Raw genomic sequence first — 17,527 nt, forward strand, 5'->3', positions numbered from 1 at the left:
TGGCTCAGCGGTTAGGGCGTTGGCCTGTGGTCCGGAGAGACCCGGGTTCGGTTCCCGCTGGGGGCATGTACCTCCGTTGCAGTTTGTCCCCTGCCCTGGTTGGGTCGTGTGGGTGGCAACCACTCAATGTGTCCCTTTCACGTCGATGTTTCTCTCTCCCTCCCTCCCACTCTATCTGAACAAAATATCAAAAAATGTCCTTGGGTGAGGATAAAAAAAAAAAAGTAAAAAATAAAATAAAATAAAATAAAATATGCACGTGTACTAATTTCCAAGAGAGATAAAAAGACACGGCATCTACATCAAACTCAGTGAAGCAAATAAGCAAAAGCACTTGTGAAAAGTTAAAGAATGAGTCAAGATGCGTATAAAAAAAACAGAGAATATTGTGATAACCACTCTAGACTATTTTTATGACATTCTTTCAATATAAACTGATGTCACAAAGTGAGAACGATGTTTGAAGGAAGCATATCCCTATTTGCAGAGGTAGAAGTAGAAAGAACAGAGTAAGTTCTTGTAGAAATAGGGATCTGAGCTGAGGCTTTAATAATATTCACATTTAATTGCTATATTATATATAATCTGCATAAAGTCATTCCAAGTCATCTGTTATAATCTACATTTCTCAGTTGATAAATATTGTATTAGAGATGACATTATTTGCCCATAACCATAGATCTAATTAGTGAAAGACCTAAGATTTAAAGGGGTCTTGGATTCAAAGCACAAATTCTTTCCGTTATGCCTTGTTCACTAGGTAGATAAGGAGGCAGATACAATTAACAAGATGAAGAATTTTGCAACTATTTTCTTGTTTAAAAAGAGCTGATTTGAATTTCTGAAGATGAGGTGTTAATGAACCACGAGTTGTTTCACTGTACAAAGCTCTCAATTATAAAGTACTAAAAATAACCCTAAAATTGTTTATTTTATCGGTAACTTTTAGACCATTTATATCCCTATAAATGTATGTCCCTATAAATCTTATGTTCAGTGACCATTTCTACTCAGGATGAAGACATTACACTAAAGCTAATTATTATCTCTCTTACAGAAGTTAATAATGTTGCAGTCTAATGGCATTAAAGATGAAAGTTTTGCAGTCTTACAGCCTGAGGGTATCAGATCTGATGTATGATACACCAGTCTTATTAATAATTTCTTTTAAGGTTAGGGTTAAAAAAAAACAAGCAAAAAATATTTGAAAGCAACTATACTTTTATACTATTCATTATTAATTCACATAAGAAAAACAGCTATGATGGCAAAGGCCAGATACTTATACACAGGCTATAAATATGAATGAATAATTCATTTTTCTATTAATTTTAAATTTATAGCCTAATGGTTGAACTCCACTTTTTTCTTTTCCTAGAAGGGCATGCACCACACAAAATACTGCACTGTCAACAGTCAAGACATAAAGCACTGCAGTGAGCAAAATGAAATTTATTATACACATATTTATCTTATTTGAATGACACCTTATTTCCAAATCCCATATTAAAACTCACTGAAGGTTTTGGAAAAGCATACCTTTTCTAGAGATAACCTTAACTATGAGGAAGTGTTTGTCCCTCCATTAGGCCACATGTGATTTGAGGGCTGCCAGAAGGCCCCTGTGCCCCCCAAAATTGTCCTCCTTAACATGTTATTGAGTCCACTATTCAGAGCATTTTCTTCTGAAATTCCTTATTACAATCCAAATGTGTTTCCCTGTCTCCCAACTTCTCACTCTAAGTCAGACAACAAAACTGATGGTCAAAACTTGGAACTTATTTATTACACTAGGAGGTCCTCAACTGTTTCTTCCGAGATTACCTACTTTTGAGATTTCGAGAAGAAGCTCATTCCAATGAAAAGGTTAGTCCTATAACAAATATTTACTGGCCAGTCTCTGTAATCCAGAATAAAATGGACAATTAGTTTGGTGCTACCCATGTTGCCCACTGGGCTCATGCTTATACCAAACATAGAAACGAGTACATCATACACACTCCACCTGCCTAAGGCAGATTATACATCACCTATGCAGAATCCTTCCTGCACACACACACCAGTTGACCTCCTAGCTGCACAGATGCTCCACTCATTTCAATGCATCTTTCCTCCTCCACTCTCATATACCGCTGGTGCTGTGTATCACAGGTTATATTCACGTTGCAATATCATCTTCATCTTAGATCTTCATGGTGCAACCTAAGTGAGCTGTTGCTGTGGATAGTAGGGATATTTCTGAAATCCATTTCTACACCAGACAACTAGTAATTCCTTGAATATAAACAGAAATGGCTCTGAATTTCATATATATACCAACAAACTCAAACTGTGATTCAACTTCCTTTTAGCCAACTCTAAATAAAACTGGTTATTCCAGAGGCAGGGATGTTGGGGTGAAAATAAATGACACTTGGATTGAAATTCTTATTTGTAGGTTTAAGTAGGTTAGAGTAGCCTGATTTGCAAACTTTACAAAAAAATATGTGACCATATGAAAACAACACTAGGGCCCCTCCAAGGGCCCCTTTAATTGAGAGGAACTGAGATTTAAACGTCATTAGCTTTTTGGTATATAGAACCCTGTGTCCTGTAACATTTCAGATAAAGAAGAAATAAGAAAGCTTGATTCTGTATCCCATGCATGAACAATCCAGCAAGGACAAAGGTATACTTGCAATTTTCAAATGAGTCCCAAATTATTATAAAGGGTTCCAGGTACTAAAAAGCCAATCATTATGAATCACTGATAAATGGAAACTCATAATGAAATACACAGAATGGAAAGCTACCTATCTATTTTCAAAATCTATACTAGAAATCATAAAATTTCTTAAATCAATTTAATTCATTTAATACTTAATTCATTTTCAGTCAAGTCTCTTTTCAAAAACGTAAAGCCTTTCAAGGAATGATTTACACTATTATTAAATAATATATAAGTATTAGCTTACGCTTCATATGACCATCTTTTATACACGTTTTATAAGGCAGTGTAATCTATGCTTCTTTATCTCTTAAGATAAAGCAAATTTTAAAATGATTTGTTAATTGTTCAATAAGACATTTAAAATGCTTCTCAAGAATATTCTTTTCCATAGTTCCAATGTGTAATTCATTTCTAAAAATATCTCTATTTCAAGTTACCGTGTACACATGAGGTTGAATTTTTAGTCTGCGGATGTTTGAATAAAAGAATCGGTGAATTAGAGGTGAGGAATGGATTTGTAAAGTTCATTAACTATACTATTCTGCCTGTACTCATATTTCACATGATCTCAGATAAAATTCATATTAATTTTAACCACCTGCAAAGAGGACTACATTTCTCCACTTATTTCCTAGGCTTCCTTTTATTATGCTTCTACCATGTGCCACTTATTATAGTTCTCAAAAAAAGTCAGGACTCTGCCAGGTTATCAGTTCATTGTGAGCAGTACCATGTTTTATTCACTACTGCATTCCTTGAGCCTAGCATAGGGTCTCATAATCAGATATGCGTTGCATGTGTTGTTGGAAGAAGAAAGTTATGTAGAAGCTGGTTTTAGAATAACTGAATACTTTTGTTTAGCTAAATATCTTAATGGGTAATTGTGACATTAGCATGACCGTTCTAAGGATATAGCCATGAGGGAGCCGAATAACTCCATGAGCAAAAATTTTGGGGGGTGGAGGGTGCATAAACTAGGGAGTAGAAATAATGAAATCAAAGACGAGAGATACCGAATATTAAGGCAGGAGGTTGGACCAAGCTGGAAGGGATGACCAGTAGAATTTCTGTGGAGGTAGTAGGAATGGTCCAGGGACTCTGAAGAATGAGTCTGAAGAAATATTCACGTGTTAATATTTGTGATGGAGCATATAATATTCCTTTCCCCGATTATTTGGTGATGTGGCTACACACAGACTTGAAAGTGTGTTCCGGGAGCGTAAGAGCAGTGTCTAGTAGGGTATAGTGCTACAGCTGGGCAGCACATGGGAGGAGAAAGGACATGGAAAACTCAATGGAAAGAGAAAATCAGAATGGGAGGTGCCAAGAAAACAGACAAGTTCCTCCTCCACCCCAAAAAGCTTTCCCTTTTCATGTAGGGTGCAGTTTGAACCAATTTTATTTGCAGTAACAAGGACACGTTGATTCCAACGAACTGGAGGATCTGAGGGCATTCCATGTGTTAAAAGAGGGGTTAGAAATGTTTAGAATCGATTAAACTGAGGACATGGTTTCTGCCTTGAAAGAGCTTAAAGGCTAATGATTGAGAGATACCCACAGGTAGTTTGATAAATTCAGCAACAGAGGTGTGATCAACATGCAGTAAGAACACAGACAGAACCGGGACAGGTGTTTTGCTTGATCTGTCGGGGAGAGATATCAGGCAGACTGTGTGGAGGAAGTAACACATGAGAGGAGATGAAGGATAATCCAGAATGTCTTAGGAGGGAAGGCGTTCTGGGGATAAGACACAGAGAGTGCAAACTCCGGGAAATGCAAAAGAGAGAGGTGCATAGAGGAACTGAAAGCAGAGAAAGGACAAAAGGAAGAAAGGACCCAGCTTGGAAAGGGCCGTATGTGCCACTCTGAGGAGGCAGGAACTTAATCCTACAAACAAGACAATTCCATTACAGTTTTTAAATCACGGAAGTGACATATCCGTCAATGTCTGTCTGTTTTGTTTCACGAATGTTTTTCAGACTTCCCTTAGGGAAAAGCAAAATAAAACATTGAGAATATGGAATGACATCGAGTGAGAAGACAAAGACTTTGGAGACATGACTAATTACAGTTGTCTGTAGTCGGCTGGAAAAAAAATGAACGCCTTTTATTTTCATGTCTTGATTCTTTTCCTGAAAAGGCATTGGATGTATCTTTTGTGATGCATTTTGTAGTCTGACCCAATTTGCACATTTCTTTTCAGGGCTTTGCCTGTTTTATGTCAATGTTTCATTCACAAAAAGACACAATGACAGATTATTTTCACTTGTCCATCTATATGTGGAGACACAGGAGATTCATATTCCACTTTCTGCTCCAGCAAATGAAATAAAGATGCAGTGAAACAGCATATGGGGAGAACGTTACAGGAAATCCATAATGCTGATAAAACCTACAGATTTAGCAGAAATCAGATAATTGAGAGTTTTTATTTTGTTATCATTTTTTTCCTCGTGAAACTTATTTATTATAAAACTAGAACAAACCTCAAAGTGAAGAAAATTTATTGAATTTTGTCTAGCTAGCCAGATTTAAAGTATTTTTTTTTATTCTTCTAGGAAGTGATTCTGAGATGTACTGAAGGTGTGTACACATTCTTAATATTCTTTTCAACTAGTAAATACCACATTTTATCTGTATACAAAGACAAATTCATTCTTCATGACTGATCTGCATTACCACCTCTTCCACGAAGCCCTACATACTCTTAGTCTAGTCCATCTAGTCCTATATTGCTGATCTGATAATCCTGCTTCTGTTGATAGGACAGAGCTATTAGAAATTTTTAATAGACTCTGGAAAGCCTCCTGGGAGACAACTTATCCCAATGCAAGAGAGAATGAAGGCACAGAATTTAGTCTGAGTCATTAGACCAGTTTTGGATGGTAGATAACAGAGTGCATGATTCTGAATATGTCATAGCTTTCTTGGATTTATAAATGAACCCAAGGATGAGGAGAATTAAAATACTTAAGTGAGAACACTTATGGGGAAAAAAAGTAACTGGAAACTGAAGGCCCAGAGTTTGAACAGTATTGATAATAAGGCTTCAATAATGAAGAGGAAATTCAAGAAGTAAAGTCCATAGTTCAGATATTAGTGTGTTCTACATCCAACAACAGGGGCTCAGAGTTGACACTGACAGGTAGTAATGCCTCCTCCCGATATCAGCAGAAACATAGAACCCTTTCTCTCTCTCTCTCCTGAAACCCAAATGGAATGATCAGAAAAATGAAAAATGACTGAAGGGTTAAGTAACTTCAGAAAAGGCAGAAATAAAGCTGGACATGGGATGCAACACCTCCCAAGAAAGTTAATGAGGTCAGAGATTTCTCTAGATCTCTCCTCTTTCTCTATTATGACATCATTATCTCCTGCTGCAAGTTGGAAGTCTTCCACATGGCAGGCAATATGTTGTTGAAATTTCTTCAGGTTCTTATTACCTATTTCTCGGGAAAAGCTGACCTTTGCTTAATCTGGTGTCAAGTTATAAAATCCAAGCCCAGGGTTGTTAATTTGAGTTTGGTACCCAGGACCAAGCTAATCATGTAGCTAGTGGGTGGGGACATAGACAAATGGGGATGCTTTTAAGAATATATAACATTTAAAAACTCATGTTTAGTGCTAAATGAGGAGCATTTCTCTGCAGAAGAAAGACAATGTTTCCCCACCCCCAAAAAAGAAAGGGTCAATGGGCAGACCTAAGAACTACTAGAGTGACCATATAGTAGGCTGTGGCTTCCTTAACATAAACACACATGCTCTTGACCCCTGTGATGGGCTGCCCAGGAAAAACATCTAAAATGTTTGGTGGTGTTGGCATCAGTGAGTGCCTGCAGACATCAATAAGAGGGCTCATGCTTTTTGAATCACTTTCAACAATGCATAGCACCACAGTGAGCTAGAGCAGGATGGAGGAAAACAGTACATGCTATTGTAGTAAACAAGATTACTGGGGACTCCTTGAACCACGGGGGAAGTATCTGAGTGTGTATTACATTCCTACAGAACAAATGGTGATGAAGCCAGAGAAACAGGTTTGGCAAGATGCCCCTAGTTATACTTTACAGGTTGCTATGGCCTGGGAAATGTGGGCTTTGTATATTTATGGGCTATATAACTGTCTTTCTTCTTTATCAGATGTGGATCCTATCACTGTTCATAGATGCTCAGTAATGGGAATATAGTGCTGAATCATGGTATGGATTACATCCACCTCAAACCGTAGATGTCTTACATATCCATTTTCTGCATATATCTTTTAAAAGTAGTTTAGCGGTTTAGGTGTAGAGTGAAGTCATGGATTGAGTCAAATCAAAACATGAGTGCATAGCAACACAGGAAGAGTGACTGGAGGAACTGCTTAGCTGATTATGGATGTCTCTAGTATCCTAAAAGTCCCAGGCATAAATCCAGCACCCATGGCGATAGTGGGAGAAAGCACTATAGCATGGAGAAAAGGTGAAATCAGTACTTAAGATTAAATAATTTTTTGTTTATATGTCACCATGACCCAATTTGGAGACTGGGCCATTGGACTGAATAAGGTCTTGGGAAGTTTTGTGCCTGCATAAGGTGATATAATCCTAGAGAGAATGCTAGAGTATTAGGCAGCATTTAGCTGGAAATTGTGCGGTTTAGAGTACTTAGCTGGAAAAAAGGTGTAGGGAAGAATTTTAACCTTATAATTAAAACAACAAAAGGAAAGGAAGAGAGCTTTGATTTAGATGGGTTGCCTGTGGGGACATTCATCCTGAATTTCATTGGTAGTGAAGATGTCTCAAAGAGCAAAGTGGTAAGCCAGCAATATTGGCTGGCACATTGGATTCTGACTCACAGTGGGTATTAGATCTACGCCATGAAAGACCGGACCAGGAGTGGGATGGTGGGAGACAGAGGATGCTGATCTACTCGCTTATGTCTGGATTAGCACAGGAACTGGAACAGGAGTTTGCAGGTGAGTACGTACACCAGGAGACTGAACTAATACAGATGCAAAGAAAAACAAGACAATATTGACAGATAACCTTCTGAACTGAAAGGAGTCATTTAATGCTTGTACTTCTCTTCTTAAAATTTTAATTGCTTAACTGAAATGAATTAAAACATCGCTCAACAACCATTTGGCGTGGTTAGATTTTAGAGGATGGACTCTACCTAGTTCTATAGAGATATATGTGCGTACCACTTGAAGAGATGACTTTTGATCTGTAAATCTTTTTTACAGAGGACTCGCATTAGGTTGTAGGAAATCAGAGTTTCGCGTAACAGGTTGCGGGGTTCTTTTATTGCAGCGTTGTCCTGGAAGCATGTGACCAGAAGCACTCAGAAGCATGTGGTGCCCTTGTGGGCAGCTCCCCTTGGTATAGTGCAAGAGTTGTATTCAATCAACCTGTCAGAACCAAGACAGCTCTGAGAAGGGGCCCATAAAGTTATTCATCAAGCTCTGCAACAGATAGCACTTTACTTGTCTAGAGTTATTTACTAGTGGTTGATGATGACACAGTTGAGTGAGGCAGGGGCTCATGAGGCATCTCGACTCTGTATTTTCATGAGAAGGTCATTTTGAAAGGGAGAATTTTAAGGTGTTTGGTATGTCCAAGTCTAGCCTTTAGTGACATAGTAAAACACCAATAAAATATTTAAAAAGCATTTTTAGGAGCGTAGGCTATGGTATTATAAAAACTTGGATTCTGTATCAGTCAGGTTCAGAAAAGCAGAACCAATAGACTATATAAATCATTACAACACTATGAGAAGAACTGATAGAAGCACATCTTAAACTTTAAATCTAGTAATGAAACTAATTAGGTGTATATATTTGGGTAAAGAAGTTAAAACCTCCATTCTGACTCATCATCTGTAAATGCTGAGATTTGACAAGGTATATTTCCTTTTTTCAATGTTTCTTTTCTGTTTAACTATATGTAATTCTCTATGTATATTAATCGTATCTTTCTACCAGGGTTGTGAGATCCCTGTAGGTATGCAGGTCAGGTATGCTGACCAATTCTTCTACATCTCCTTCAGAATAGAATATACAGCACAGACTAGATATTTACTAAAACAAAGAAATCATTGAATAGAGATTTACACAAGATAATTGACGGATAAAAATCAATCAGTTTGATTAAACTCAGATAGTTTATTGTGTCATTATTATGTAGACATCTAGTAAATAGTATTTGATTAAATATAATGATTTTTAAATATGTTGCCCTGGATGTTTTGGCTCAGTAGTTAGAGCATTGGCCCTAGAACCAAAGGGTCATAGGTTTGATTCCAGGTTAAGGGCATGTACCGGGTTGCAGGTTCGATTCCTGGCCTCAGTCATGCTGGAGGCAACCAATCAATGTGTCTCTCTCACATTGATGTTTTTCTTTCTTTCCCCCTCTCCCTCCCTTCCACTGTATCTAAAAATCAATGGAAAAACATCCTTGGGTGAGGATTAACAACAACAAATAAATAAATATGTTGTAAATGGCTATAGTATAGGTATCCCAGAGAATCTTGTTTCTGTTGGCAAGTTTTAAACCAAAAAAATTACACCTGGAAACTTAAGTCCAAGTCGGTTTGAATTTTCATTTTTAAATACACAAAATTTATGATTGCAACTTCTCAGAGTTTTAATTTTTATAAATCAATCATATCCTTTAAATTTGGTTTCTTTCAGCTAGTGAGAATAAAATATTGTGTACTTCTTTTAGCTGATAGCCATCTGCTACAGAAACATTCAAATGTCAGCTCATCCGAATTTAAAAGGACTTTCCTGAACAGAAGTTCACTGAAATTTAAGAAACTTTAATGGAACTTCTGTTGCAAAATGATGTTGCCTTAGCTTTAGGCTAATCCCTCAAACACACCTACAAATTCATCTCCCAAAATGTCTGCAAGAGAGTAGGAGCTGAATCGCTTTTACAATTTTTATGGCAAAGGTTAAAATAAGTAATTTCCACAACAGCTGTTGACATAACAGTCTGTCTTTGGAGGCTGCTTTCTCTAGAGAATTTTATTTCTTCAAATGTCATAATTATAATTTCATCTTCAGTGACTACTCAAGGAAATCTGGCATCAGGAGACAGCAGGGGTCACATTTTAATTACACACGCATTCTTCTCATCTGAAGGGCCAGGAGCTTGTTGCTAGTCATGTCACAGGAACCTTTATGCACTGTGAATAATTAAATGTACTTTTCAGTGGATAGCAGTTGTTTCCTTAAATTTAGCAAGATTTATCAGAGCATTAACAGATACCTGTCCTACCAAAAACCAACGGGGTGCAAAGATTTCCAGGCAATTAGAGCAGCGAGTGGTGTTCACGTACCTGCGTTAACTATGACGGATGTGTATCAACAGGAGGGCCCTGTCATGCACTCAGTTACTCATTTTCTTTCTTTCATTAAACATTTATTGAATATCGACTTCGGTGTTGGGCCCTGAACTTACAGCTGGGGAAACAAAGTTGAACAACACTATCTTTTTCTCATAACGGAGACATACCTGAATTTCGTCATAAATTATCATTAAATGAGTGACACAGTGAAGTAATATACATGGCGCGTTGGGGACACCAAGAAAGAAGTAATAAATTTTACTTGGAGTGATCAGGAAAGACATGACCGGAAAGGTAGTATCTGAGTTGAGATGTAAAGGAAGGAGTTCGGTAGATTTACATGGAAGGGAGGGAATTCCTGACGAAGGAAATTGCATCGGTAGAAACAAGGAGTGTGGAGGCACTTGTAGTTGTTTCAGTGAAGAATCAAAGTAGAATTCTTTTAAATAAGTAGAAGATGGGCAAGATTAGGGTGTATTTTAATGCAGGCAGAAATGTAGATGTTATAGACGAGATATTTATCTTCACAAACGGGTTATAGTTATGACAAGATATTGATCTCCTCAGCTCTCAGAACAGCCACAAAGAATTTTTTTTTTTTTTAGTAACTTTGTCCTTTTATCCCAATCTCCTGAAAAAATCTATCATTTTCCTTTTTTGTGAAGTGAAAGTGATTGGTACATCTATATGATGAAATACTATTTAATAATAAAAAGAAATGAAGACATACGGAGACATGCAAGAAAATGGATGAATTTCAAAAGCATTATGCTAAGTGAAAGAAACCAGAGAGAAAGACTATATAATGTATGATTCAATTTATACGAAATTCTAGAGTATGCAAAACTATAGCAATAGAAAGAAGATCGGCAGCTGCCAGGAGCCAAAGATGGGGCAAAAGATATTGACTCAAAAGGGGCATGAAGGCAATTTTGGGATTGCAAAATTGTCTATTTCATGGTTGTGATGGTGGCTACAGGACTGTAAGCAATTCTCAAACTCATCAAATTATGTGCTTACAATTGGTATTTTATTGTTTGTAAATTATAGCTCATAAAGCTGACAACAAAGGTGAGGTACATGGGGGACTTTGGGTTAGAGTGAGTTAACTTCAGAGGTACTAAAGCCCTATAAGCCAAAAGCAATAGTCTTTCCAATGAAAATATCTAGGATGAGGCCACAGAATGAATGTCTTCAAGCATCTCAAGACAGAAAAACTTATTAGCTGACACTGAGCAGAATAAGAAACTGGGGGTTAGAGGAGTAATTTTTTTTTTTTTACCTAATTGTAATGTTTAGACTTTAACTCTTAAGCACAATAATAAATAATAATTTTTATGAAGCACTTATCTGCCAGGAATTTCTTTAAAAACTTTATAAATATTAATTTGTTTAATTTTCACAATAATTCTGTAAGTCTTATAATTATTCCCAGGTGTCAGATGAGGAAACTGAGGCTGAGGGAGGTTAATTAAGTTTCCCAGGATCATAAACCTAGTAAGTATAAGAACTGAAATTTGAAGTCAGGTAAATATGTTCAAAATCTGTGTACTTAACCACAGAGTTATTACATATGAATATAAAACTTCCCAGAACTTTAATAATGAGAGGAGTTTATATTCAACCTTGGGACATCTTGATGTTGTATTTTATGATGAGAGTATATTCATATTGTCCTTATATATCACTGCAGAGCCCCTGATAACTTTTATAACACAGTGTGGCTGGACAAGAGTAGGGATGAATTTTCAGCTTCAAATACGGTATGATATTGGAGTTAATTACACTGTTCTCAACAATTTCAGTGCCTTCAGGGGGAAAAATCTATACTGACTATCAGAGGTACAAAGAATATCCACAAAAGAACAATGGTTGATAGGAGTGCCTACATGAAGATAGAAATGAAGCTTTCCTTATCCTTTGCAAGAAAGATAGTTTGATCACAGGTTTCATAAGCAAGTTCAATGAAATGATATAAAAGTCACTGGGGAGTTTCAGAGGAATATGTTATAATCTACTACCAATGTTTTTCATTCATTGGGACTTCGACTAGGTTCTTTCAGAATAAGTTATTAAACTATTGTGTGACACCAAAGGTCCATATTTCCCAACTGGTTGAAGATAATTTGTAAGCACTGGGAATCTGGCCTCTCTTCTTCATTTTTATATATTGTGCCAGTATAAGGAAAAAATCCTCAGTGGTTATGTCTTCCCTGAAAACAAAACATTTCCTTAGTTAAGGTGCCCCAACATCTCTGTTCAGTGCGGAGAGCATTAGAAAGCCAATCTGGTGATCATATGCGTTAATCATAACCTTATATCTAGCCTTTATCAGTAAAAAGGTCCTATTTTGATATCCATATGTCTACTCTTGTTCCTATTTCTCAAATGATTCAGAATTAGATGACAAAGGGGGGGTGTTATTACAGGACCCAAAGAATAGCAACAATGCTGATGCTATTTTTTGGGGGGGGGATTCACAGTGAAGAAGGAAGGAAGGGGGAATATTTGGAATATGGGCAATGTGAATATCAGGATATTATAGGGAAAAAAAAATAGAGCAAAACTAAAGCCTCTAAATTTGGCATATGACCTTATCCTTTATCCATGGTACGTAACTCTCTTCTGCTCTTCCTTCCATCATGGCCATTGCACACATACATATCACCTTCCAACGCATCCCTACCATACCAAACAAGAACAAAACATTCTGTTTACCAATAATTTTTTCCACAGTTTTTATGTTTGTTTTATTATAGCCTCATGCCCAAAGGCCACCAAGAACACACTTGTGGTAAACAAAAAAGTTTAGGTTTTTTAACCTGCTGCAGTAAGGAAAACTGCATCCTATGGGGAAAATAATCCCAGTGAAATGGTATTAGGATGGTCTTGTACAGGGATTGGGTTCTACATTTGATGATTTTTGGTTGGATTTGCTTTTTATTGAGTTTTCAGAAAATGGAGGCTATTTGGTCACTGTGTATATCAGGCTATCCCTGATAAAGAAGCATTGGCTACTCATATTAATTTTGAAAGGAGAATGTGGCGGCACAGTGCCCTTGTTTCTGTCCTGTTCCATCAGAGTCATAAAATAACCTCATCTGATGGTGATAGTCTGTAAAATTGTTTATGTTCAGGAAGAAACACCACAACCTCTCTGGTGGCTGCCAGGCCAACTCACAGTTGTCTGCTGTCAGAGATTGTTGTTGTTTTCTTCCTTTTTCTCAGTTTCTTACATCCATCAACTCACCTCTCTGTTCTGAGGCAGCTTGAACGTTTGTTTTCAGAAGAGAAAAAAGCAATTTGTTACCATCTTATCAACTAGGACTGAATTTTAGAGTAGAAATCTTGAGAGAAAAAGAAAGAAAAAATTTTTTAAGAAACCATCGCTGCATGAGCACAGGAGTGTATTGACTGTGTATGTGCGTATATAATTTATTGGAAGTACAAACTGGATTCAGACAAATGTTTATAGCTGCATTACAGTTATAGTCACTAACAAGTCTGAGTTATTTGAGGTAAGCAAACATATTAGTAAAGTTTTGTATATAGTTTGGTTATGTTAAGCTGGCTGTAATTATGCATTTAAGGACATAAAAAATAGCACAAGGAAAAGGTTATATACAAGATATCAGTAGATTGAGGTATTTTAATCTGCTTTTTCATACATGGAATATTAACAGTTGAAAAAAGTATTATATTTCAAGCATAATATAGCTAATCCTCAAGTGAAAATTTCATTAGGTCTATCGTTAATAGCATATTGGGAGCACCTGAAATTGCTTTCTACATAAGCATGAACCTAATGTACTTCACTAATTCTCTTATGAAAGAATTAAATTCCTTAAAATATAAACTCCTCATTGGCTTTCTGGTCTGGGCTTTTTATTCTATTACATTATTATGTAATAATATAAAAATTTCTTTTACCTATGTGATTCCTAAAGAAATAGTTATGGATGTGCCCTGCTTCCTAAAAGTACATTTTGGCCATTTTCCAGCTTTCTTACCTTTCTCATATTTCGTGTCTATATATAAATGCCTATCTGTCCATGAATGGATGTTCCAGCGAAGGAGCTAATGGTGAAGAAACTGATAAATTTTCACTACATTTGATTAGGTTCAATGTTTCCTTCCTGCTTTCATTTTTCACTCAGAGTCTGAAGTGCTCCTCTGAACAAGGCCTGTTCTTATTTCGCATTTCACCTCCTCTGGAGAAATGAGTCATGGAGACCACTACGAGAGAACTGGCGACAATGATAGAGAAAAAGAAGGAAACATGGAGAGGATAATATCAGAGTTTTTTCCTTTTCCTATTTGCCATTTCTACTCACAACTACGACCAGAAAATAATCTACTGAAATATGTAGACTGAAGCCTCTGAGCCCCCCCCCCCCCCCCCCCCCGCCGCCCCAGTTATAAGGACCAAAGCTGTTGTATTGGTATTGACTAAGCTCCAGACTTGACATGGATTTTACCAGCTATTCCATTCAGGTCCACTTTACGTTACGGGATCCAGTCCACGGTACCACATTCATGTTTACCCTCTCCCTCTGCTCCGTGAGAGTTTCTCTCTCCTTTCCGTGACCTTCACAGTCTTGAGGATCATTAGTATCTAGTTGAATGTCCTCTAATATGTATTTGCCTGATATTTTTCTCATGACTAATGGAAAAATACCAGAGATGTAAAGTGTTCTTATCACTTGATGTCAGAGAGTACATGCCTATGTGACATCACTGATGACGTCAGCATCGATGTTTGCCAGGTTTCTCCACTGGAAAGTTATTTCCTCTTTCCCTATTCTATTATTTTGGAAGATAATCACTAAGGCTAGCCCACCCTTGGGTGTAGGCTGGGATTAAGCTCCACTCCCGGAGGAGGGAATATCTATATATATTATTTTGAAATTCTTCCATAGGGAATTTTCATCTCTTTTCCCCCATTTATTTATTCATTCAATTATTTATGTCAGTAAAGATTCATGTTTTGCATTGTAATCTAATATTTCATTATTTATTTCACTACTCAAATTGTTTCGGTTTTGGCCATTAGGTGCTCTTCCAGGCTGGATGCTGTGTTTCTTTGACATGTCTCTATTGTTTTGCGGTTTTTTTGAGCACTTCTGGTACTACAAGATAATTTGCATTTATCTTTTATTTTCCCTAGTCCAGTCCTAGAACTGGCAATTTTTCCAACGTGGAGGATAAAGAAACTTTTCCTCTACTCTCAAGGTTCTTTTGGCTGATCTAATAATTAAGTAGACATGAGACAGATTAACAAGAGAAAATAACCAAATTTAATACACACATATGTATGGGAACCCGCCATACAGGAGGGAGTCAGAGACCTCACATGTGTGAGAGGTCCAGAGACAGGTAGGAAAGACGGTCTGTAAGACATTCCGAACCAGCCTGGAGGTAAGTGCCTGGGGGTTTCACAGGGTCATCGCAGGGTGATAAGAAGAGCAGATGCTTAGTCAATAGAAGTTTGCTCTGCCCTATAGATAGGTCAAAAGAGGTTATTTCTGATAATCTCTTATTATGGGCGAGGCCTCTCACTCAAGTTCACCTAGGTAAAGGGATGAGCAAAAGTTTCTCTTAAGCACCTGGCTGAAATTGCCTTTAGCTCAAAACAGTTCAAATACCACAGAGGCACATCTTGGGGTGATTCATTCTGAATCCCCACACCAAGCAACCTCAGTGCTTTTTACTGGAGGATGGTATTTAGAGACCAATATGTAGACACTGGGCATGTACTTCGTTATTGGGATCACTTCTAGGCTCTCTCAGTGTACACGGTTAAATACTTTCTTATTCATTTTGTTTGTTAAACATGGGAATTGTACTTCACATAATCTTGTGCAAACTTTCTCCAAGCTAAATTTTACTTATTTTTATACTAAGTACATTTATATGGTTTAAAATTCAAATCCCCCTTCTGAGCCACAGGTATCATCTCCTTTAGAGACAACTAATATTATGACTATCTTATATTTGTTCTTAGTGACATTCTGTGCGTAAACATCCATGCATTCTTCCCCTAATACACTTGCATACAAAGGCAGCATACTGTACATACTGTCCTGTGCCTTTTTTTTTTCACCCTGTGGAAAAAGGATGCTATGGAAAGTAACCTCACAAAGTGGTTAGATCATAAATTCCTAACTGGGCAGGTCATAGTAGGTAGGTCATGCTTGTAACTTTTATAGTAAAAGGATTATCTTCACCACAAGTAAGCCCTGTCCAACATCTAGGTTAACACACCTTTGAAATAAGCATAACCATTTTCAAGAAAGCACACATTCTTGTTAACCATCCTGCAATTCAATCCTCGTCTTGCTTTCTCCTACCTTCATGTAATCTTCCTTACCTTCACTCCTTAATTTCAAATGCACAAAAGAAACAAAAAAACTGTTATTCTCGGAAGCATCTGAGATTTTGCTTTTTGGCAATTGTCAGTTTGGCTTAGATAAAATTCCCTACAGGTTTGAATGTTTCTTATTTTAAAAATCCAACAATATATCCTGGAGAGTTTCACAGATCAGTTCATGAAGAACTTCCTCAATCTTTTTAATGGCTGCTTTTGTCTTCATTGTATGGATATATGTAACATATTTTATTTAAGTATTCCTCTACTAATAAACATATATATTGCTTCTGTTTTTTATTATTACAATCAATATTGTAATATAAAATCTTGTACATCTGAAATTTCTTATATGGCTGAAAATATCTGTAGAATAAATTATTTAGAACCAAAGTTGCTGGGTTAAATGGCATGTATACTTATCATCTTGATATATATTATTGTTTTCTACAAATGTTTAACAATTTATAGGCTTTCAATAATCTTTGGAGAATTTCTGTTTTTCCATTCTCTCACTGACATATTAGTCTGTTTTCAAACCTTTTATTTTTGCCTACCTGATAGAAATTGCATCTCAGTGTAGTTTTTGGCTTTGTTTTGTTAACCCTCATCTGAGGATATTTTTCCATTGATTTTTTTAGATAGAGTAAAAGGTAGGGAGGGAGGGAGAGAGAAAGAGAGACATTGATTGGTTGCCTTCCTCATGACCCTGACCGGGGCTGGGGATTGAACCTGCAACACAGCCTTGATCAGGAATCGAACCCATGACCCTTTGTTCTGCGGGCTGATGCTCTAACCACTGAGCAAAACTGGGCCAGGCTCAGTGTAGTTTTTATTTGCATTTCTCTTAATATGGATAAGAATATACATTTTTCACATATTTAAGATTGAATGGGAGTAGAATTTGCCACCCCAAAATATGTCTCTTTGGCCTAAGGATTATTTTGGCTGGCAATTTTTACGAAATTGCAGATGTAAATGCACAGGAACTTCATTTCTTTAATATGATTTTTTCCTGAGTTCGAATTAGCTTTGTCCAGTCTAAGAGCCCCGTGACATACTGCACTTCTCCCTCCCTTAATCATTAAGACTTAGGAGAGCGGATCCTGTTAGCATGA

Source organism: Molossus molossus, unplaced genomic scaffold (genome assembly GCF_014108415.1).
Source record: "Molossus molossus isolate mMolMol1 unplaced genomic scaffold, mMolMol1.p scaffold_m16_p_14, whole genome shotgun sequence".
In the NCBI taxonomy this organism is placed as follows: Eukaryota; Metazoa; Chordata; class Mammalia; order Chiroptera; family Molossidae; genus Molossus; species Molossus molossus.